The 25,546-nt window shown below is 43.5% G+C and overlaps 1 protein-coding gene across 1 annotated transcript in view; it reads right to left on the reverse strand.

The window, feature by feature from the left end:
- The window catches only part of KAZN (kazrin, periplakin interacting protein), a 1,074,196-nt gene that overhangs the window by 822,394 nt on the left and 226,256 nt on the right, over positions 1 to 25,546 (reverse strand). The gene's annotated exons all lie outside the window — the stretch shown is intronic.

Here is a 25,546-nt window from a genome sequence, read left to right on the forward strand (position 1 = left end):
GAGAAAGAAGGAAAGTGTGATCATAACAGGTAATTTTCAAAGAGAAGCTGGCTTATACTTTTATTTTTATTTATTTTTTTAATGTTTTTTTTGAGACACACACACACACACACACACACACAGCATAAGCAGGGGAGGGGCAGAGAGAGAGCGAGACACAGAATCCAAAGGAGGCTCCAGGCTCCGAGCTGTCAGCACAGAGCCCGACGCGGGGCTCAAACCCACGAACCGCGAGATCATGACCTGAGCCGAAGTCGGACGCTCAACCGACTGAGCCACCCAGGCGCCCCAGTTTATTTTTAAGTGCCCCCAGTGGCTCGTACTTTTAGGCAGAGAGGTAGGAGTATGCATATAACGTCCAACCAGGGCAGGTATCAAGAAACCGGTATATCCACGAAAATCTCTTCACGTGTGTTTAACAACTAACAAATATTTACTGAGCAGTCTCCAAATGCCAAACCTATGGAGTGCTTGGGGATATAATCATAGGCGAAGGCAGACATAATGCCTACCCTCAAGGAGCATCCAATGTCCTGCTGAGAAAACTGGAAAGAAACAAGCCAGCAAACATTTCCATGAAGATGACTTTGTGTTAAGTGTCTGTAAACTACAGAGATTCACAGGACACGAGGGGACAGCCCTAGAGTAGACTGACATTTATGGTAATATGCTTGGCAACTTTACCTCTAAGCAGATGGCCTCTATCATTAAAGTATATGAAGGGACAAAGGCCATGTTTTCCAATCAGTGCCACATGTGTGCTGGGGGGATTATTATTTCTCTATAATTCACATAGCACTTGCCGTCTGACCTGTTATAAATTTTCAGATTTCACTTATTTATTATGCTTGTTGCCTCTTTCTATACCTTCTCTACAGTGCCCTCAGTAAGAGCACAGATTTTTTTAAATCTTTGTTTATGATTAAATCCCCAACAACCAGGACAGGGACTAGCAAATAGACGGTGCTCGATGAATATTATTGAATTATTGTCCTTATTTTTCCTTGAATTCGAATTTTCCTTATAGAATTTCTATAAGTTTCAGATAAATCTATCCTTTGCAACCAAGAATAGGTAAATCCTACGCGTTTTCAGGAAAACTACTGTAAAACCACAATTCTAAAGATGAAAGTTATCATCAAAAACTAGTATACGATAGAGTAACTCTGAGCACTTCTGCTCCTCACTAGGAAGGAGTATGACAGTTCAGATCACCCTCTTGCCACAACGAACTAGAAAACTGTACAGTACCTTAGAAACAAATATTCCCAGACTTTGAACAACAGATAGCACGATACTGTGATTCTTTAGAAAAGTGGGGGTGGGGGGAGGAGTTGAGACCTATCATCACCAAGCATTCTGAAAGAAAATAAAAGGGGGAATGTCCAGACTTGAGCACAGGAACAGGAGCCCAAGGACAGCCCGGTGATCTCACTGAGTTGAGAAGGCAGAGGCTGGGAAGGCTACTCTTGCTACAGTTTGCAAGACAGAGAACTGAACAGGAAGGCACGGAGATCTCTAGAAATCTGTAAAGGGGTCCCTTTGAGTTGTTGGCTGAATATCAATCCCGTATCTGAGTAGGATGAAACCCTACGTGACTTGGCAAGAAACAGTTCCAGGAGAGGAGAGTTACAGTCTGGGCAGCTGTAAGGCAAACAATTCTAAGAGATCTCCGAGGGACACAAATTGCTCACGTACTCATCAGCCGAAGTGGATGACGGCCTTCGCTGGAATTCAGGGCACATTCGGTACAGACTCCAGAAGGATCGGGCTTTAGAAATGAAGCTAAAGGAGCCATAGAATAAAGGCTACTCTAGGCCTATCCAGAAATAGTTTAAAAGTAAGCCCTGAAAGAATTGAACTGATCTGCAAGTAACTAAAATACTTGCCAGAAAGAAAAAAAAAATGGAGCATTCTTTTTTGTATAGAAGTACAACAAAATCTAGCACCCAAGAAATGCAACATTCATCCAGCTCAGAATTCAATAAAAAATTACCAGACATGTAAAGAAGCAAGAAAGTATGACTCATATCCTGGAGAAAAATCAGTATATAGAAACAGACCCAGAAATAACAAGTGATAGTATTAGCAAACATGGCTATTAAAACAGCTTTTATGGATACGTTTTGCATGTCCGGAGTTGTGAAATAAAGCATGATTATAATGAGGAGAAAAATAGGATATTTAAATCAGAACCAAATGGAGCTTCTAGGAATGAAAACTACAATATCTGAAATGAAATTTTACTGAATGAGATTAATAGCAGATTAAGCAATGCAGAAGAAAAGACCAGTGAACTTGAAATGAGGGTAATAAAGCTCTCTGGAATGAACAAATAGAGCCTCTCTGACAATATAAAGCTGCCTGACATACACATACTTGGAGTCTGGGGGTAGGGTGGGGGCAGGGACAAAAATAATATTTGAGGAAATAATGGACAAAATGTTTTCCAAATTTGATAAAAGTATAAACATACAAATCTGAGAATCTCAGGAAACCCCAAATAGGATAAACACAAAGAAAACTGTACCAAGGCATATTATAATCAAATTGCTACACACACACACACACACACACACACACACACAGTGAGAAAATCTTAAAACCAGCTAGAGAAAAAAGGCATGTTGCATTCAGAGGGACAAAGGTAAGAAAGGTGTCAGACTTGTCATATGAATCTCTGAAAACCAAAAGATAATCTTTGCATCTTTAAAACACCAAAAGAAAAAAGATACTTGTCAACCTAGAATTGTATAACAATATCTTTCAGTAATGAAGGTGAGATAAAGATTTTTCTTAGATAAAAATTGAGAGAACTCATCACCAGTAGACTTTCGTTAAAAGAAATGTGAAAGGAATTTCTTTAGTCAGAAGGAAAAGAGCATTAGATGGAAACTTGTATTTACAAAAATGAAAAAAAAACCAAACAGAATACTTGAAAGGAGCGACATGTAACAAAGACATTTTCTTTCTCATCTTTTAATTATTTTAAAAGATATTAGATGGTTTAAGGCAAAACAATAATGTATCGTGGGGTTGATAACATATGTAAAAAACGTAAAACACACAACAGTCCCAAGAATAAGAATGTTCACAAATACATAAAGTGCTACATTATCTGAAGGTGGACAGTGTTGTTAGATATGCATAGTGTGACTCCTACAGTAAATAAACAATAGATAACAATTAACAAATGGTGGTTTTGAACTATGGAGAATCAAAGCTGGGAAACAGAGCATAGAATCGCAACTATAAGCCACATAGTAGGAAGAATACAGGATATGATGTCTCCCTCACTGCACAGGAAGACTCTCAAATCCTGTCCTGGGCTGGGGAGGAACTTGGCCAAAACAGAGATGAACAAGAAAGTATTGGGCCTGATCCCTGCCTCCCCTGAATCTTCGTTCTCCAAAGGAGATGAGTAGAGACACCCAGGGAGATTTGGGGATCTGAAAGCCAAAGTGACTTCTTAATGTCTTACATCCTGCCTTGGGCAGTTGGGTGGGGCATTGTTTCATTGTACATGCCAATATGAGGCATCCAGTATTAGAGTAGAAATGATAACCATATGGCCTTTTAAGTCATTGAGGATCTGAGATAGCATTACTGCCTTACCACCATCATTGCCCAACCTACAGTCTTTTCTAGCATCCCTGGGGATGAAGACATTTCCATTGAGTCCTGAGGTGTCCAGAGGGAGAGTCATAGGGCAAATAGACATGCCCAAGACAGGAAAATACATAAGCCTCCTGAGAACCCAAAAAGAAGGGAAAAAGGGTAAAGACAGCAATCTGAATTTAACTGATATCTCTCCAGAAAAGATACTAAGTTTTCAATGAGAGGTGACTGAGTTACCATCGGTGGAAATGTGGGCTCCAGATCTAAGGTGAGTTCCATGGTAGAAAGTTAAAAACAGCAATAAATGGTTTTTTGGGTAAGTTTTTAAACACTGTACATTTTTTACAAACGGGAAAGTTGGGACACAGGTAAGGAAAGCAACTGAGTAGGCATTCAAATAACGTACCCAGAGTCTAGGGCCAATCTCTGCATGACTCACGCCATGTTTTCCACCACCATTCTGCCTTCCTTCCCCCTTACCTCCCAATACAAGGACATAAGGTTCTCAAAAACACGACCGCCTCCCTAAGTCATTCCAAGGATACCCTAGTTTCCAAGCCCCTTGCTTATACACATGCAGACATGGCTATCAACAAAACTCCTTACATCACTTCTTGGAAAGAAGAAATTACTATCAATGCTTTCTACTCCAACTAGGCTAGTGAATTTTGGGTTCTCAATGCATCTATTATAGCTCTCTCTATTCTTGTTCCAGAAAACTGAGGCTCTAAAATATGCTCTAAACTTCACTTTGTTCTAAATTCAAAAGACAAATTGAAAGAAGTCAGCACTCCCTCCTCTGCTCAAAGAATAGACACTTCCATTAAAGAACCTACCGTATCGTATCACAATTGCTTAAAAAGCCAACTGTGATAGATTTAATTATTAGTTCCAAAACTGCTCCTCTCTGAACCTGTTCCTACAGAACCCTCCCTAGTGACTCTCCTTGGTGGAGAAACATACTTCCTGCCTTAAATAATACCAGGTTTTTCCAAGTGACTTGCGTTAGCCATGAGTAGACACAAACTATTGCCATATCCAAGCAGAAACTTTAAGAGCAATTTTATGGTTCCCCTATTATTCTTCCCCCTTTGCTGTAAGTACAGCTCAGATCCCAGAATGAAGAAAACATGTGAAGGAAAGGCAAACTTTTGCTACTGGAAAGCACCAGTATTTGGGGGTTATTAGTTACTGGAGCATAGCCTAGTGAATGTGGTCTCATAGTCTCTGGACTAGAGGGTGACTCCTTTGAAGGCAAGAATAGAATCTTGTTCACTATTTATTGATGGTGTTCAGCAAAGACACCCAAGAATTGTTTACTGAGTGAATAAATACAGCTGGTTCGAGAGTAGAGATTCTTTTTTATATATATAAAATTTTAAATGTTTTTATTAACTTTTTTTTTTGAGACAGAGAGAGAGACAGAATGCAAGCAGGAGAGGGGCAGAGAGGTAGGAAGACAACAGAATTCGAAGCAGGCTCCAGGCTCAGGGCTGTCAGCGCAGAGCCTGATGCAGGGCTCAAACTCACAAACCGTGAGATCAAGACCTGAGCTGAAGTCAGATGCTTAACCCACTGAGCCACCCAGGTGCCCTGAGAGTACAGGGTCTAAAACCAGTTGGCTTGGGTCTCAATCCTGCCTGCCCCTCTTACTAGCTCTAATAATAATAATGACAACAATTACAGTTTATTGAGCACCTATCACATGTCAGGGTCTTTTAAAACCTTTGTGCAGAGTGAGGAGTCACTAATAATGTGGACCTAGGGTCAGAAGCCCGAATCATACCCAGCTCTGACATTTACTAAGTAGGTGAATTTGAACAAGTTATTGTATACCCTACAGTGCCTGACATATTGTAAGTTCCTAATCAACGTGTGCTGCTGTTATTGTTAAAGATCCATTATAGATGAGGAATCTGAAGCTCAGAGAGGTTTACGCGACAGGGATGAGACCCAAGGCCATAATTCTCCAATGGCTGCTCTCACGATCTTGCCAGGATACCACACTTTGGATCCAGAAAGAATAACGTCATTGGACACAACACCACAAGTGGGGTTTTATAGCAGCAACTGCTGCTGAGTGGGGCACAATGGAAGTAAAGGCAGGGAACACGTCTAGACTTTTTTTTTTCTTTTTAGCAAATGTAAAACAAGCAGATGGCAGGATGCCTGGTACACAGTAAACATTCCGTGTCCTAAAAATGGCTAGGATTTGAAGCCCTTCTCAGACGCTTCTCTCCCTATCGAACGTCTTCTCTCCGTCACACAGATGCTACACCGATAAGAATAATGAGCGGTGGGGTGCTGGGCTGGCTCAGTCGGTTAAGGTGTCCCACTCTTGATTCCGGCTCGGGACGTGGTCTTGTGGTTCGTGAGTTCGAGCCCCGCATCAGGCTCTGCGCCGACAACGTGGAGGCTGTTGGGATTCTCTCTCTCCCTCTCTCTCCGCCCCTCCCCCTCTGTCTCTCTTTCTCTCAAAATAAATAAGTAAACCTTAAAAAAAAAAGAATACTTAGTAGTAGTAAAAATATTACAGCCAACATCTATGGGCAACTCTATTTGGCAAGCACTGGGCTTCGTGTTTAAGGGGCACTGTCTGATCTAATCACAACTCTACTGACGTGAGTGCCACTGTTTTAGCTACTATTTTACCAAGGAAGACACTCAGATGATGTGAGTCACCCAAGATTACGCACCCAGTCAGTGAGGGAGGCGGACTCATGCCTAGGCAGAGCCTGTGCGCACAATCCCTACATGAGACCGCCCCCACCCTGCATAGCACCTGACCCTCCACCCCACGCCTATCGCTCTTCTTGAGCGAACCAGCTGCCGGTCTGGTCCCCTGGTTTCCCTTGATCCATTCTCACCACTTCCTGGAGGACACAGCCAAGGAGCTCACACTGATGGATTTCCACCTGGGACACCACCCAGAGCAAGCCTAGAAGGACAGTGACAGGCTGAGCACGGAGCGTCACCTGGCAAGCCTCGCTACTTTCACAGGTGAAGACGCAGGCCGGGAAGGTTACCCAGTTCCCTGAAGATGCCTGAGAGTGTGGGCTCTGAAGCTAGTCTGCCTGGGTCTCGATCTTGTCTGCCCCTCCACCTGTATGACCCTGAATGACTGACTTGACCCCTCAGTGTTCCCATCTGTAAATGGGGACAGTAACAGGAACCACTTCCTAGAGCTGTCTGTGAATTAAATAAGACGGTTTGCACAAAGCACGCAGCTCGGTGTCTGTCGCATGATGAGTACGTACAAGACTTTAGCTATTATGATTCTCATCCCACACTTTATATACCTCAAGCCTTTAACTTGCTGATGTTAACTAGTTACTATGTTTATAATTGAGGATAATTAGTAACTCCTTGTAATATAAATCAGCCAAGATGATGTCTGCATATTGGCCTGGGTGGTTTATTTCTTCACTGCAGGCTGAGACCCATTAACTCAAAACCCAGCAGGTGCCAAACTCAAATTTTTACACATCCACTTGTTTTAAATTTAGCCCAAATAACCAGATTTTTAGCTATTTAGAGCCCATCTGCTTTGCATGCCCTACAAAACTGCACCTAATGTCTGCTAGCCATAGATAAGACAAGCCCATAGCACAAAGCTTCTTAAGCCACTACTGCTCTCTGACCCACAGAATCCCCACGGTGCTGCTCCGGGATGTCACCTAGACGCAGAAGTCCTCTCGAGAATTCTCCTCTCCCCTGGCAGCTCCCTTGCCCTCCTCTCCTGCACTTACTTCTGGAAGGTCTCCTGCTGCTGCGAGGTACTTCCTGGAACCCCAACCCTGTCAAAGCCTCACCCAAGAAAGCCTGTGTTTGCTACTGCCACCTAGTGGCCATCTCTTTTTCCTTGATGAGCCCCCAGATCCCTGGAAACCCTACGTCACCCGCTTGTCTATTCATTTTGTGATCCCAGTTACAACTTGTCTGGCACTTCGTACACATTGAAAACTTAATAACTGCAAGTTGACTGACTGGAGGCTAGGACAGCAGGGAGGAATAGCTTACCCCCTCGCGTCTATGTGTAGACCTAATCTTCACGGCAGGCCATCCTGTGTTTTTAGGCTTGCGTAATGGGTATTTTGTGTATTTGTCTGGTGAGCATCTATTTCTATTGTCTTCTCCTAAAAGAAACTGTCTCTCCTTTTGTGGACACACTCACCCCCCCACTTGTAGTTCATGTAGGGCTGATCCTATTCTGAGATCCCTGAGATAGACACACAGTCAAACCTGGCCAATCCAAGCTTTTCATTTCCCTGGCAACTGATTGGCTTAGGAGGAGGCATGTGACCTACAAGTGGCCAATCAGATTTAACCCCAAGACCATTTGCTAGAACCATTAAGAAAGACGTAGCTTCTCTTTTTTTTTGGTTGCAATTGCTAAACTGATAGAAGTATGGAGCAGCTGGCAGCCTTTGTAGTTATCATTTGAGGCCCCCCCCACCCCCACCCACCTGAGAATAAAATCACCTGAGCAAACAGAGAATTATCGCTGACATAGGGGAACAGAGATTCCTGGCCGTATCGTTACAACACTGGGATTCAGCCACAGGCTTCTCAGTGAGATGGGTCAGCAGATTCTCTTCTTTTCATTAGCCCATCTGGGTTGATTTTCTGTCACTGGCAGTCAAGAAGTCCTGACTACCATGAAGAAGCCTGCGCTTTTTTCTACTGCAATCATTATTTATGTGATTATTTTTTAAAATGCCTGCCTTCCTCTGTGGCAGATTAAGATGATCTTGACATTTGTTACTCCTCCCATTGACAGGTAGAGAATAAATCCACTCCCGTGAGTCTGGCTGACTTTAGTGACATGGTTCACCATGAGTGAGGGGTGGAAGTGACATTCTGGGATTTCTAAGTCTAGATCATAAGAGGTCCTGGAGCTCCTGCTCATGACTTTGGAACACTTGCTTTGGGAGACGCTGTCTGCCGTGTAAGCCCACCATGAGACCACCATGCTTTAAAGAAGCCTGCACATATACACCACTGGAGAAAGAAAGATGACCAGCCAGTTCTGTAGGGGCATGAACAGGTGCTTAAGTTCTTCTGAGCAGCTCGCCAGGCCGGGGTGCAGATATCTGAATAAAGAAGCCACCTTGAATATTCCAATCCTAGAGGATGCAACATAGAGCAGAACCAAGGAATCTAGCCATCCACCGTAACTGATGCCTTAGACACATGCTACCGGCCATCTCTACCATTCAAGTCACCCCAAATGTGGCCCCCGTCACTCTGAACCACTCCTCGCCACCATATCCACATTCCTGGCCCATGAAACTGTGAGCATAATGAGGTATTGATTTGTACCATTCAGTGTGGGGATGGTTCGTTATCCAACAATAGATAACCAGAACGTCGGTCACTAAACTGTAGGCTCCACGAAGCCAGCAACGGTGTTGATTCACTATACGCCCAGCTCTAAGCACAGCACCTGGCACATGGTGGCACTTGATCAAACAAACATTTGTCCAAAATAAAAAAGGATCCATGAAAGAAAAAGGCAACTTCATCCCACTGTGCTCCATCTGCCATCCCCGCATCCTAGCATCAGGTACTATGTCCGTTCTGCGCCATTTGTCATATAAAAGTCTCACCCAACTAATACTGTTCTTAAAATGTATCATGGATTATGGAATGAAGAGCCATATATATGCTTTCTTACCTACCCGAGTTTAGGAAATTGAGTCATAAAACCAGTTTATTTGGTCGGCGGCTCTGAATGTGAAATGATGTTAAATTCATTGCGTGTTATTCTGGTCTACAGATTTGAAGAAACACGTATTTCTCTAGCACGATTCTGTATACAAAGTGTTCATTTGAATCGCACTGTACATTAATGAGTATTTACTTAGGTTTCGGATAAGCATGGCACATTCATGGGCTGACGGAAGAAAAAAAATAACAAGTTTCAACATTTTGTGTCATTAGCAAAAATAGAAGGGACGCATAAAATTTCTTAGTGTTTTTAGGAGAGAAATAACAGCTTACTGTACTGTGCCTCTATTTTTATAGATCAGATGAAGTATAGAACATGAAATAATAATAATATGACCCTAAACGCTCATTTTATGCAGGCGAGTCCAGATGTCACTGGGATGGGCTCCTGTACATTTTTATAGAAAAACATACCAAATGAATCACATCATGGAGCACAGCCTCACCACAAGAGGCTCCATGCATTTTATGATCTTGTCATTTACATGGTCCATAGATATGAACTAATGATCAAATTTATCCCTACATGTTCAACAACCTTTGCTTTTCGTGTATCTCAAATTCTATGATGTATTTTGCATTAAAATGCCCACAAGTTTCCAGTTCTTGCTTTAAGATGGTCTCATTAAATAAATAAAGCCTAAATAATTCAGGTATCTTTTCCCCTGTCGTTATAATAAAACTCACTCTGCAAGTCAAACGTTGATGCTGGAGGAGAGGATGTGGAGAATTGAAACCCTCATCCGTGGCTGGCGGGAACGTGAAATGGCGCAGCTACTGTGGGAAACAGTTTGGCAGTTTCTCAATAAGTTCAACTCAGAAAGCTGAAGGATCTCAGTAACTTGAAGGATGTCCCTGTGAACCAGCAATTCTACTCTTAGGCATATAACCAAAAGAACTGAAAACGGGCGTCCAAGCAAACATTTGTCCGTGAGCGTCCACAGCAGCACTAACCAAACAGCCAAAGGTACGAACAGCCCACATGCCCACCCGCTGATCAACAGATAAACAAAACGTGGTGTCTGTACCACAGAATACTACGCGGCCATAAAAAGGAACGGAGTCCATGCTATCACTTGCTACATGCGTTATACATGCTATAACATGGATGGACCTCAGAAGACAGACCAAATGAAAGAAGCCACAAAAAGCTACATGTTGAATGATCCCGTTAATCAGAAACGTCCAGAAGAGGCAAACCTACAGAAAGAGAACGCAGATCCGCGGTTGCCAGGGGCTGCGGGGATGGAGGAGGGAGTGATGGGGTTTTGTTCTGTGGTGATGAAAATACTCTGGTACTAGATGGCGGTGAGGGTGACACAACATTGCATGTGCACCAAATTCCAAAGAGTTGCACTCTGCGTAACGGTGACATGGTAAATTTTATGTATATTTTACCACATTTTTCTTTAAAAAAGGTTGGGCAACCAGCTCAAGATCACACACCTAGAAACAGAAATTCGATACTGGAACCTGTAAGGATGACAGTGTTGCCCGTGAGACTGGGGTTGGTCTTACAGTGAAACACAGGTAGGATCCAACACCAATGAAAGAGACAGACGTTCCATAACTGGTCAGGTTTAACAGTAAGCAACAAAATGAACTCTTAGCACCAAAGACTCTACATGCTGGTAATGAATCTACCACCAGCTTCTTTAAAGGGATACAGTTGCAGGAGACCTGGGGTTATGTTGTGGGTGACACTATCGCGGTAGAAGTGATGGCAAGAAGGGTGACAATGTGTGCAGTGGTGTGGACAAGTCAGGCAAGGCAGTGACAGAATCGGGCCCTGCTGGAGCCCATTGGGCTCGAGGACCAATGGGCTACAGGTCAATGGGGGGTAGGAGGGACTCCTGGAGAGGGAGCATGGTTCAGGCCACACCCTGGAAGATAAATACGATCAGGGTCTTAGAAACCCAAAACCATGGCCAGAGAGAAGCTCGGAGGAGGTCCAGCCTGCCTCCCATTGAAGGGGGCAAACCTTTTAAGAGGCATAGGCTTTGGGGGCACCTGGGTGGCTCCGTCGGTTAAGCATCCAACTTCACCTCAGGTCATGATCTTGCAGTTCCTGAGTTCAAATCCCGCATCAGGCTCTGTGCTGACAGCTCAGAGCCTGGAGCCTGCTGAAGAATCTGCATCTCCCTCTCTCTCCGTCCCTCCCCCATTTGTGTTCTGTGTCTCTGTCTCTCAAAAATAAATAAACATTAAAAAAATGAAAAAAAAAAAAAAAGAGGCATGGGCTTTGGAGTCAGACATCCTGAGTTACAATCCTGCCTCCATATGTTACTAGCTGTACACACTTGGGGAGGTGACTTTACATCTCTGGGTATCACTTGTCTTAGCTCTCACATGGAGATAAAGCCATGTCTGCTTCACAGTAAGGAAGCATAAAGTAATTCATGCAAATAAGGTCTTAGAACAGTGCCTGGCCTAGAGTTAGTATTCAGTTAGTATTCAGTGATAGTGCTCAGCTACCATCACCATGATTAGTGGTGCAGTAGTCCATGATGGCCACTGCATAAATCCCATGAGCTCGGAACACACCTAGTCCTTACCTGGCCCTGCTGCAGAGGGCAGCTCTCAAAGCATCAGAGGCTCGCTGGGAATCAACCCCCACCCGTTTCACAGCCCTGAGTTTGCCTGTCCACCATGACACCCTTTTCATTTCTCTCCCAGACAACTGGGCCTGACCAACACTGTCCAGCGTTCTGAAACAGAGGCTGAGACATACAACGTGGGAACATTGTCTGAACGGACGGCCATGGTCTACTGTACAGCCTGGAAGGAAAGGCAGCTAGAGAAGCAAAGAGAGAAGGAAGGGAGAACGAAATGGCCAGGACCCACAGAGCAGCACACAGCAGCATCCAGCCTTGCCCCCTCTCCTATCTTTGGCATCAGTCCATCTGAGACCAAGCTGCCTCCTGCCCTCACCCTGCATGATAAATCCCCTCTTTTTCCTTAAGCTGGCTCATACCGCTTTCTGTACCAAGAGAATCTACTTAATACAAGTTCCACATCTGCAGTTCTTTGTACTACTTACACCGTTTGACTTTTATTTCTCAAGGCTGCACAGGAACTGTGATATTTTTTTAGGTTGGCTTTTTCCATGCCTCGCTCAGAGGAAGGTGGCGGTAACAACAGAAACACCACCAGGACCCATCATGGCAGCTGCTATTTTTTAAGCACTCACTGAATGTCCAGCACCGTGCTGGGCACTTGGGATGTATCATCACATTTCATCCCCTACAACTCATGCTTTAGCCCTACTGGCTCCATCCTTCTCCTGGGGAAACTAAGGCTCAACAGTTTTAGTAACTTGGCCATGGCCATAAAACTACCCTCTGTGAAAGGCTCCATGGCCCTCTGGCTCTCCCCCCTGCACTGAATGGACACATCTACCTGGGTCAAAGGCTACAACAATCTATTGCTACATTAAGTCTATGAAGTGAGTGCCCTGGGATCCCAAGAGTTCGGTATTCAAGCAACACAGTCCCGTGGCCCGTAACTGACACCATCCACATCCACCACGGCAATGAGAAAGCTGCGTGCCTGCCAATCTCGTCCATTTCCTTCAGAATCAGCACAAAAGGCAACCTTCACTGGAACCTTGCCCAGAACATTCTCACGCAAGCAAACGGCGGGCAAGTATCCATTTGCACAAAGACAATAGGTGCTTCCACTTTCCCGTCTCCCTCCGTGGGCCCCGCCAACTCCACCTGGAGCAAAAAGAACTCCCCATCCCGCCGCCGTCACAGCTAGCCGCGACCTATCTGCACGTGGTTCCGCTGGGATTCAAAAGGTGCTCCCTCTCTCTCATATGGGCTGCCTGCCTCCCAGCGTAACCGAGGCCAACTCCACTTCAACCTAATAGAAGCTGCCCGGGAATGAATTACAATAAAGTCGCCCTGTGAGAAATGGATTAGGACAAAATCATGTAGCCAGAAGACTTGCCTGGGCAAAACGCACCGATTTTCATTTGAATGTCATTGTCCAGGTAAAGACCCACAGTGAGACAACGGACCCTGGATAGAGGAGGAGGCAGTGGAACCAAGGGCACATCAACCTTACGGTGACAGAAGATTGAATATCGTAGCTGTGGTCCTGAAGGAACGTGTTCTCCATCCGTGGGAGGCTGACTTCACTCCTGAAACCAATTCATTTCCATCCCCATTTGACGGCTCAGGGCCGTTCAGACCGGATGGGTATCTAACGGTGGATTTTGTGGCTCATAGGTTTGGCCGCCCTATTCCTTCCATGCCCCGATCCCAGCCCAGATCTGCACCCCAAGATCTTTCCCCGCTTTACTCCCTTCCCCAGCCCCCCTCTGCCCGCCACGCCTCATGCCATTCTCCTACATTCCCGGGTTCCACCTTTGTGTTTAGAGCAATAGCTTAGCCCCACTTTTCAAATGAGACTACTGGTCCCCTGTGGTGGGACTACACATGGCTTGTGCTCTGTCTCAGGCCCTTTCGGGGGTTGGGAGGATGGACAGAGGCTGACCATTCTTTCTCTGATAAAATAAGCAGGGATGAAATATGGAAGTGAGTACAACATTCACATGAAATTTTATGACAAAACACAAGGTTTCAAAGAACGTTCCAGCCCTGTCCTGACTCGGGGGGAGGGGTCCTAGTTCCTTGGCTCTCCATGAACTGCGTTTTGATGGTGGAGTCTGAGAATCCTGGAGGTTGCAACCTTAAGTCCTGGCACATCATTGTCACCTCCCACAGTGCCGGGTGCGCTCTGGCCATGTGGTGGTTCACACAGAATCTGCAACCTACCCTTCATGTTCTAGCTAAGTCCATAAAATATCCTTTGTCACTTTTTTTAAAGTGAGAGAGAGAGAGAGAGAGAGGGAGAGAGAGAGAGAGAAATAGTGGGAGGGGCAGAGAGAGAGGGATAGGGTATCCCAAGCTAGCTCTGTGCTCACAGCAGAGAGCCCAGCGTGGGGCTCGAACTCACGAAGTGTGAGATCATGACCTGAGCGGAAGTCAGGTGCTTAACTCACTGAGCCACCCAGGTGCCTCTAAAATATCCCTTTTAAAGACTAAATTAAAGAAAAAAGCAAGTAGGTTCCCAAGTATGTAAAACTGGAAATACATCAAACGTAAGTGAAGAAAGCCAAAGTATGGGCTTTTAATAACAGATAATATTTGTAATTAGCATGCCAAGTGTACCTAAGTAAATATGGCTAAAATGCTGGGAAGGCTTAAAAAGTTGAACTCACTGCAATTTAAAGGTAGTCTGAATTTATTTGCCAAACCCTCTACAGTAATAATAATACACTTTATCACTCACAGTAACACTTATAATAGCGTCCAATTCCTTTGGTACGTAAAAACACAATTCTTCATTGAACACCTGCAGTGTTCCAGGAACCAGGCTTACTTTGTGTATCTCTATAATTCTTACAAAAACCATGAGGGTCTGACGGCCTGTATTTTACAGATAAGGAACCTGATGACAGAGACATGACTCCCCCAAGGTAACACAGGCAATCAAAGGTGGCTCCAAGACCCTCGGCCAGCTCGTGAACCTTCAGCCAGATGACCTGGCTTCCGATTATGAAGTGAGGGGCACCCTGTGCATTGTTTTGCTCTAGGTGCTAAGTATCCCTTTCCTGGGCTTACCCACATTCCACACTGACGTCAGCTCCTTCTACCACTGGGAGCGCATCTGCTAGAAGGTGACTGATGGCCTAAAATGAGACAACAGTCACCGTCCACTAAGACCTCGGGCTGCAGCCACATGACTCTAGGCAGCACCAAATGCTTGCCAGCCCACTTACAGAGCCCTGCCACCGGTCTCCCCCCCCCCCCCCCGAGATGTTAAGTTACGAGCAAGGCGGCCAAACCTAAGGTTCTAGGCAGCTCCTAGAAGGAGCACAAGAGGGACCACTCCAAGTCCAAGGCTATGAGGAACAGCAGAGTGTTCTTTTCTTTTCAGAAAGAATCCAAGGAGAAAGCATCCTGGGCAGCTTCCTCTGCTTTGGGACGCAACACAACGTCCACAGCTGATAGGAAGGGGCTGCTGGCATTTTATTATGCAAGGCCAGATGCAGCATTGTGGAGGACAAGGATGCAATCTGCATGTAAATGCAATTGAGAAAGTCCCAGAGACCTGGGCAGCCATGGGTAGGAGGCCTCCTGCCAGCGGTCCATGCCGATGCAGAGTAAGGACCTGGAGAAGCAAACCGCATGTTAAATAGATCCTTATGATCCCTGCTTTTAAGGAGGGAAGCATGGCGTTGAGGTGGGTGTTGGGGTAGGGCTGAATGAATCAGAAACTGGTTTTCCAGTGGGAAGGACCATCTTCCCGTGCCATATCTGACCTATGCACGGCATGACAAGGAGACGGGGGTCTGCTGAGGAACATGAGCCTCCCCGTGTCCCGGAGAGGTGGAGTGTTTTCAAACTGAAGGACACGTTCCGAGACTGTCGGGAATACATAAAGCCAGCTATGTAAATGTGGCACGTAATTTCTAGTCCTGGGTGTTCAGTGACAAATTTCAAAACTGCAAAGATAGCATCAAGACAGAAAATTGTTAAGAGGAAAAACTATGATCGCTTTGCCCTGATTTGACATACAATTACGCTTGAATTGAACTACCTCATAGGAAGAGCAACATCATGGGAAAGGAATCTGCAACTTGCCCTCTCCGTACTTTATTTCAGCCAGAGCTATTTCCAAAAACCCAAAATGAACATCCTCAGAAGTGAAACGGTCCCAACACTGAGTCTCCCTCCTTTATTTTGAGAGGGAATCCATGGCCCCTGGAAGGTAGGCTCAGGCAGAGAAAAAGCTTACGCTGTCTATGTCCACCTGATGGCACAAATGCTGACATCACGTGCTTTGTGACATGCCTTCTCCCCATAAATCATTAAAATTTAATGGAGCAGCCTCGGTAAGGGACCAAGCGGAGGTCAATTCAGCAATGTACCAATGCATCAACAAATATTTATTAAGTTTCTGCACAGCGCCGAGCCCTGGGCCAAGTTTCAAGGACTGTACAAGAACCAAGTTCACCCATAAGAACTGTAAAGTCTATTTATAGATCATGCTCGTTGCATAGATTACGACTGGGTTTGAGATTTGGGCAGTGTTCAAAACAATTCTGTAATCATTCTCAAGAGAAAGAAAACAAGTTAATGGGGTTTCCCCTTCTCCAAACAGAAGGAGTCCCACATGGACCCACTGCCCCCCTTGTTATTAATTCTTGGCTAGTAACAAAGCTTTATCAAAGGAAATCTTGTTTTCAATTGTAATTACCACTTGGGCTATTTAATTACGTTTGGTCTATTAATATTTTAAATGCATTTCATTTTACTATATCCTCACCTGCATTCTAAAGGTCAGCAGGAAACCACTTTGTATCTCAAATAAATTCTGCTTTTAACATAGGGTAGCCTACAAACTTATGAAACGGATGAAGCAACCATTAGCGTGGAGCCATATTTGTTTTTCCCCCAGATAAAGCTGTTCTGTTTGAAGGACTCTACCTTTAGTTATTCAACAACAAACAGAACAGCATTGTGCTTAGAAGGCAGCCTCTGGGAATTTCAAATCGTGCCTCTTCCCCTTGCTAACTACAGGCCATGGGCAAGTGAGCAAGTGTCTCTGAGCCTCGATTTCCTCATCTGTGGAGGTTATGATATTAGCTACTTCAAAGTCACTATGAGTAATCAGCAGGTCACTGTATACAAAGAGCTTACAACAGCACCTAGCCGGTGGTAGATACTTGGTGAACTTAGTTGTGTTTTTATTACGACTACTGCTTCTGCTACACTGAGGGTGATGATAACGACGACGATCCTTGTTATTTTTGAAGTTCCAAATCCTATAACAATACACCATGAAGACACCTGCCCGCATGGAGCTTACAATGTAACAGGAGACAGATGGTGAATAATTCCAAGTGCAAGGAGTTCTGTGAATCAGAGCAATGGAGACATCTGCCCGCATGCGAATACAGTTGTGAACATCACCCCCACCATTATGGTTTGCTCATGCATCTGCTCTCTTCCACAGTGCCAAGAAATCCAAAATAAGCATGACATTCACTTAATTTTTTGTTGCTTTTGAAAATACTTCTTTAATAAGCCTATTTCAGACTTTCAGTTAGAGGCAGAGTGAATTTTCATCCTGTCTCTCCCAACCCCCAGTTAACATGGTAGTTCTGTGTCTCCCTCTCTCTGCCCCTCCCCTGCTTGCACTGTTTTTCTCTCTCTTTCTCTCAAAAATAAAGAGACATCTGAAAAAATAAAAAATAAATAAAAAACAGATTCACAAGACAAAGGAAAAATAGAAAGTCACAAAAACCAAAATTTTAGAAGCTTGAAGCAGAAAGACAAGCAGGCCTAAGAAATCAGAACCCAAAGCCAGGAGAGGAGTAAGTCAGGGACAGCCTGATGGAGAACAGCAGACCCCCTGGGAGTTACAGAGATGTCAGTGCTGTGAACAGAAGACTAACTTAAGATCTAGACCCCTTCCCCCACCTACACAGTCAACTGACTGCCCCTCGCCCACACAGGCTGAACACTATAGATCCGTTCTCTGAAAAGGCTAATACAGTGAGCCTCCGGACTGGGGGGCACCAAGTAGTTGAAGACAGAGATACCTTACTGGAGATAATGGGAGTAATTTGGCTGATATATTAAATGCTGAGATCCCCAGCTTCTTCCTTAACCCAGATCTACTGAGCACAGGATGATAAGGACGATGATGATACCGTCCAGTACCTGTTTTGTGTTCATTTTGTGGCAGGTGCTGTTCTAAGTACTTTATGTATATTAACTCATATGATCCTCAAAAAACTGCGACGGTTAGGTAGAGGCAGATTCATAATATCTTGCATCTTACATATGAAGATATCAAGGCTCAGAGAGGTTATTTTACCAAGATCACGTGATTAGTAAGTGGTCAAATCAGGGTTTTAGTGCAGGCCAGTAGAAGACAGAATGATTATACCCAAGGTATGAGACTGACAGTTCCCCTGGGGAATGAACCAGCCCAACAGATAAGAGCTGGAGATACTGACTTGGATTCTCCAATGAAACAGCTCAGCCAGGTTACCTTACAAAGAGGCCCACGGTCAACAAGCCACCCCGATGTGCTCAGAACCCCTGACGACCCATTTAGTGTCTCCTCTAAACTAAGAGCAGACAGGAAAGGATCACCAGATTATGAGGAAAACCTTTACTCAGAAAGGAAGAGGGAAAATAAGAGAGAAGGAAAACAGAAGGGAAGGAAGAAAGGAAGGAGGGAAAGGAGGTAAAAAAAAAAAAAAAGCAAAGAACAGAGGAGGGAGGAAGAAAGAAGGAAGGAAAGTGGAGGAAACAGATTTTACAGGGAGGTGAAAACTCTGTAAAATTCCCAATCATATCCACAGAGGGCATATTATCATGAAATTCCAGACATTAGAAGAGATGATCCTGTTAAGTCGTCAAAGGGGGAAAAAAAGAGGGAAAAGTGAAAAACAACACTTCTTGTATTAGTTAACTATTGCCACATGACAAACCAATCCTAAACTTAGCAGGACATGCCAATAAACGCTTACAGGTTGACACGGTTTTTGATGGTCATAAATCCAGAAGCAGCCCAGTTGGGTGGCTTGGGCTCAGGGTCTCTCACGAAGTTGTAGTCAAGCTACAGGTGGTGTTGATGAAATGCCTAGTGTATTTGAAATTAAGAAGAATTTAAACAAGGGGAAGAATTTGGAGATCAATTATTGTTAGAATGAAAGAAAACGAAACAAGAAAAAAAACACAATAATTAACTCTAAGGTACGATATAAAAATAAGTCAAAGAAAGTAACAGGAAGCATAAAATACTACCTGATTGCCATGATTTGTATTTGTGTGGTCGTATGATAAAGACTGAATTTTAAAAACTAATCAAAATTAAGTACGGATATTCAGATGATGCTGGGGAGGGGGATTATGGAGGAGCTAAATATTCATTTTCCTTAGTTGCAATCAATAGATAATTAAAAATAAAAAAATCAAAGGAGCATTATAGACATGTTATTTAGGCATCTAAAAATTGAAAAAAAAAAAAAAACCACACAGCTAACAAGAGTAGCAAGTGATTGCCTCTGGATACACAGTTTGTCTCGACTCTCACGTGTTTTTAAGAAGTGATTGCTAATATATGGGTCCCAGGAAGCTGAAATTTCAACCTTTATTACTACTTAGTGGCACAGAAAGGTGAACGTAGTAGCCAGACTCCAAGATTAATTCCTGATGATTCTTGCCTCCCTGCTAGTCACAGCCTTGGGTTGTCTCCTCCCACGCTGAATACGGCTCATCTGTATAGCCAACAGGATATCGCAGAAATAATGGAGTGTCACTTCTGAGGCTGGATCGAAAAAGGCACTGCGTTTTCTCTCTTGGATCGCTCACTCTGAAGGACATCACCTGCCGTGTCATGAGAACACTCAAGCAGGCCACGTGGTAAAGAGCGGAGGCTTCCTGCCAGTAGCCAGCTACACCAACCAGCCACCTGAGTGTGGCAACTTTGAAATAGATCCTCCGGCCACAGTCAAGCCCTCAGATCACTGCAACAAGCTGACATCCTGACTGCAACCTCAGGAGAACCCTTAGGCCAGCATCATTCAGCTAAGACACTCCTGATTTCCAAATTCATAAAAATTGTGACACAGTAAAGGTTTATAATAGGTTTTAAGCCTCTGTACTTGGGGGTTATTTGTTAAGTGGCAACAGATAACTGATACAGACTTTTGTACCTAGAAGAATGTTGCCATAACAACAACAACAACAACAACAACAACAACAACAACAACAACAAAATACATGCTAAAAATATGGCTGTGGCTTTCAAACCAAGCAGTGGGCAGGAGCTGAAAGAACTTCGGGCGAGAGTATTAGTGAGACCCTAAAGCGGCTCAAAGAGACTGCTAGCAGAATCCTGTTAGCCTTCAAGGAGACTGTGTTGGCAAGAGTACGAAGAAAATGCTGCTGGAAAGCAGAGGAATGAGATCCTTGCTATGCAATGGCATTGCCTGTGGTGTAATGGAACCGTGGTGTAATGGCCCCGTTGCCTGCAGTGATGTAGAAAGTAGAAAATGTATCTAATGAGCTGGACGATCTAGCAAAGGAGATTTGCAGCCAGAGTGTTGGAGACGTTATTTGGTTTCTTCTTGCTTCCAATCATAAAGAGCAAGAAAAGAGAGGTAAGCTAAAGAAGAATCATTAAGAAAGAAAGAAAGAAAGAAAGAAAGAAAGAAAGAAAGAAAGCAAGCCAGGACTTACTGGTTTTGGAAATTCCATTCTCTGCAGATGACAAATGGGGCTAAAATTAAGAAATGGTTCCCAGGTAAAAAGCAAATTCAGAACCTTCTTGGGAAAACATGGTATAAACATAAAGCCGAGGGTGTGGCTATCAAATCCTTTGTTCAGACCTTAGAAATATCTAGGGTGGTACCTCGAAAACCATTCAAACCACAGGGCTCCTGAGAAGGTTAAGGTTGTCCCTCAGCAGTTTTAGCAAAAACCCAAGGTAGAAAAGGGCTTATCTCAAACACATTTGGAATGTGGCTATGTCTAATGGAATCAGCTCCAGTGACATTCCTTTTTAATCTTTGTTTTAGTTTATTTTTTTATATGTATGTATGCATGTATGTATGTATGTATTTATTTATTTATTTATTTATTTATTTATTTATTTTTGACTAGGCTTCATGCCCAGCACAGAACTTGAACTCACGATGCTGAGATCAAGACCTGAACTGAGATCGAGTTGGACACTTAACTGACTGAGCCACCCAGGCACCCCATCCAGTGACATTAACAATAGACTCACAATGTTTTCAAGAGAATAGTATTGGCAGATACATTATCAGCTCGGACTGTAAGGGACAGAGACAGTACCAAAGGGAAAAAAAGTCTATGAATCCGGAGTTATACCACCAAATGCAGACTGAAAATACTGTGAAGATAGAAACATGAGCTATCGGGATACCTGGGTGGCTCGGTTGAGCATCCGACTCTTGATTTCGGCTCACAGTTTATGAGATTGAGCCCTGCTCCAGGCTCCATGCTAAGTGTGAAGGCTACTTGTGACTCTCCCTCTCCTGCTCCCTTTGCCCCTCTCCCACTGTGCTCTCTCTCAAAAATTAATAAAATAAATAAACATTTAAAAAGAAGAAACATGAGCTATCGTCCATGTAAAAGGAGCAGTGACTCAGAGGGTATAACCAAGAGCTCAGAGGGCAGACCCCAAAGCCATATGAGGAATTATTCCTCGTCCTTAAATCCAGATAAGAAACTATCACCCTGTGCCTGCTGGGTTTTAGAATTGTTATAGTCCCTTGACTCCCATGTGCTTTGCATTTCCCCCTTTATGAACAGGAGTGTCTATAGCATTGTTTTCTGCCTGTCCTGCCATTGTACATGCCTGAGGAAGATAACTCACCCCTTTAGCTCACAGGTCTTTAGATCGAGAAGAATGGTATTAACAACACTGCGCTTAAGGAATTACACCTGGACCCGATTTAGACGACGAGGTTCCAGACTTTGAGCTGATGCCAATGGGATGATATTTGGAGGGGCATCTTTGGAAGGAGGGAGTGTGTTTTGTACATGAATCATTAGGGACAGAAGGTAGACTACGACGGCCGGCCTCCAAAATAACATCCAGCTCATCTTACCTCCTGGCATTCACATCCTCATATGGTCTCATCCCACATGAAATAGAGCTGACTGGGTGGTCAAGAGGATACTGTAGAAATGCTACAACTCAACTAGATCATAAAATTCACTATGGCTTCTGTCTTGTTCTCTCTCTCTCTCCGAGCAATCTGTAGGAAGTCAGCTGCCCTGTTATGAGGATAAAAGTAGCCCTTGAAAGGTCCATGTGGTGAAGGACTTAGGCCTCCTGCTACAAGCTAGCACAAACTTGCCAGCCACCTCAGAATCAGCTCCAGTCAAGCATCAAATGACTCCAGTCAAGCTAGCCACCCCTATGATTACATCTTCAGGTGGAGGCAGTGATCCAGACCCACCAGGTAAGATGCTCCAGCAGTCCTGCCCCGCACATGCCCTGCAATTTGCTGTGTTTGGATGTAATTTTTTATGCGGTAATAGATAACTAATACAGTGAAGGTTTGAGTTCTATTGTAGTCGACAGCTTTGATTTTGCTCCGATAACTTGACGAGACCCCATCCTCTACACAACAGTACTTTTAGAGACTTAGGTTCAGGAAGCACTCTGATTGTGCCGATGCTATCCTGATTTTCTTCCAGAATAAAGAAGGAAGTTTCCGCCCACCGGGGAAATGGTGTCACCAGTCATGTGCTTAAAGGACAAGTCATAATACAACCATCAAGATTTCATGGAGCCACAAAGATCAGTCCTCTTATCAGTGAGAAATTATTCCCACGGATAGAACTGGAGAAAGACGTAGACTTTTATTTGTTCATCAAATGCAATCTTCTAAAAAACTCATACCAAGAGGGGAAAAAATGCAGCTTCAAGAAATGGTAGCAATTGAATAGTCACCCGTCGACCAAGGATAATTTAGGCCTAAATCCTCCATGGGAACAGAAAGATAAGATAAATGTGGACCCCTAAATACGCTCACAAATTCACTTACTTCCAGCTCAGCAAGAGCTGGAAGGCAAAAACTTTATTAAAGGGCCTAAAACAACGAAACAGACAAAAACAGGAAGCAAACCGAATTCTCCTTCTTCGGGATTTTATTATACTTTCACTTTTGTTTTTCTTTCCACAACTGACCACGCAAGGTCGTCCCGTACCAAGAGTTTCTTCTTGCCCTCCCCCCAAAAGAAAGCTCACCATTGGAGAGCTCGTCAACTGCTATACCGGGGCGGTCAGTGTGGTGGGAATGGTAACAGGCATGATCAGGCCTGATGAGGTATTCAGCTTTCAGCCCTCAGGAAGGCTTAAGCCCCACGTGATCAACTCAGCCTTGTCTATCTGTCCTAATCTACTGTAAAAATATGATAGTTTTCTCTGCGTGCCAAGACTTGGGGAGCCGTGATCCACAGAAATCACCAGTGACTTGTTCACCGGACTAGAAGCTTCCAATGAGCCCACTCATGTTTCGCTTATTTGGTTGTTAGTTTTCTCCATATCCAGAATTCCTAGCCCAAGAGCTCAAGACTCAATAAGTGGTAGTTCAATTAATGATTTAACTTGCTAAGAAGACTGAGATGAGAAGGTCTAGTCAATAACTGACAGGAAGACATGAAGATACCGAACGGATCATTTTCATTGCTTCCAGGGCAACACACTATCCCCTACTTTTAGAAAAAGAAATCTAACCGGAAAAACAGCTCAGAGATGACCTTTCTAGGGCGCTGAATCATATAGATTGTGTCCTAAAAAAAAATTAACTCATGGTTCAAAAGTACTAGTTTAATGTCTTTTGGAGACTCCTAGTGAGACCATCGAAATTACTTTACCTTGATCTCCCACATTGCTTTATTTGTATTTTTTCCTCTATAATAGGAGAAATAAATAACTGAAGGGGTTCCTGGGTGACTCAGTCACTTGAGTGTCTGATTCTTGATTTCAGCTCAGGTCATGATCTCCCAGTTCATGGGTCCAAGCCCTTCGTCAGGCTCTGCGCTGACAGCATGGGGCCTGCTTGGGATTCCATCTCTCCCTCTCTCTGCCCCTCCCCTGCTCGTGTGCATTCTCTCTCTCTCTCTCTCTCTCTCTCTCTCAAAAGAAAGAAAAGAAAAGAAAAGAAAAGAAAAGAAGAGAAGAGAAGAGAAAAGAAGAGAAAAGAAAAGAAGAGAAAAGAAAAGAAAAGAAAGAAAAGAACAAAGGAAAGGAAAGGAAAGGAAAAGAGAAAAGAAAGGAAAAGAAAAGAAAAGAAAAGAAAGAAAAGAAAAGAACAAAGGAAAGGAAAGGAAAGAAGAGAAGAGAAGCAAAGAGAAGAGAAGAGAAAAGAAAAGAAAAGAAAAGAAGAGAAGAGAAAAGAAAAGAAAGAAAAGAAAAGAACAAAGGAAAGGAAAGGAAAGGAAAAGAGAAAAGAAAGGAAAGGAAAAGAAAAGAAAAGAAAAGAAAAGAAAAGAAAGAAAAGAAAAGAACAAAGGAAAGGAAAGGAAAGGAAAGAAAAGAAAAGAAAAAAGAAAGAAAAGAAAAGAACAAATGAATGGAAAGGAAAGGAAAGGAAAAGAGAAAAGAAAGGAAAAGAAAAGAAAAGAAAAGAAAAAAGAAAAGAAAAGAAAAGAAAAGAAAAGAAAAGAAAGAAAAGAAAAGAACAAAGGAAAGGAAAGGAAAGGAAAGAAAAAAGAAAAGAAAAGAAAAGAAATAATAAATGAAGATGAAACCCTAGGATGACATTGTAAATGATGTAGAAGACGACTATATGTCTGAGGAAATATTTCAAAACAGTGTGAACAATGTGACCTTAATATGTAGTTAAATGCAGGCCACTTATCCACACAGTTTTGTAATATAGGTGTATATACATATATAATTGAGTCTCTCTCTCTCTCTCTCTAATTCTATCCATCCATCTAAAAGCTAGGGATACACCCTACCTGATGTTATCGCCTGTGACTCATTTTCTTCTTTTCTGTATCTTATTACAAATGTTCCCACATTGAATAGTTACGCTACATAACTAGATTACAATTATTTACTGATTGTATTAACCATGAAAATGCAACTGATGCCAGTAATTATTAGGAAGAGTATAAGCATGTCTGCATTTGAGGAGATCTCCTTAGTAATCTCGATGTGAGGTCAAAAGCCTAATATTGCATTTCACTGGTTTGAGGCTCAGCAATGGGAATGTGGAACTTTCTCTCTCCAGACATGGATTCCAACAGTAGGTTCACGCTGACCTGGTACCTGATACCATCTTTCACAGGCCCTATTGTATTAACACACAAATGAACGTGTAAAGATATAAGAACTTTTTCTCAGGTGATAATTCAGAGGAAAATACAAAAGCACAGACCTGAAAGTATAGATTTCGGCGGCACAATGGAATTGGAAGTTCAGTGGGTATACGGTTCTCTGTCGTAGGCCAAGTGAAAGAGCACAGGCTTTGTTCACACAGCGACAACTCATTGTTTCCGGAAACCTTCCACCAGAGAGGAGTATTAAATTCCTCCCGAGCTACTTAGCTGAGAAGTAAAGATTTCAGATCATGTGAAGTCACGCAAGTTATCTGGCACTAAGCTCAGCCACCCACCGTAGT

Source organism: Panthera onca, chromosome C1 (genome assembly GCF_046562875.1).
Source record: "Panthera onca isolate mPanOnc1 chromosome C1, mPanOnc1 haplotype 2, whole genome shotgun sequence".
NCBI lineage: Eukaryota > Metazoa > Chordata > Mammalia > Carnivora > Felidae > Panthera > Panthera onca.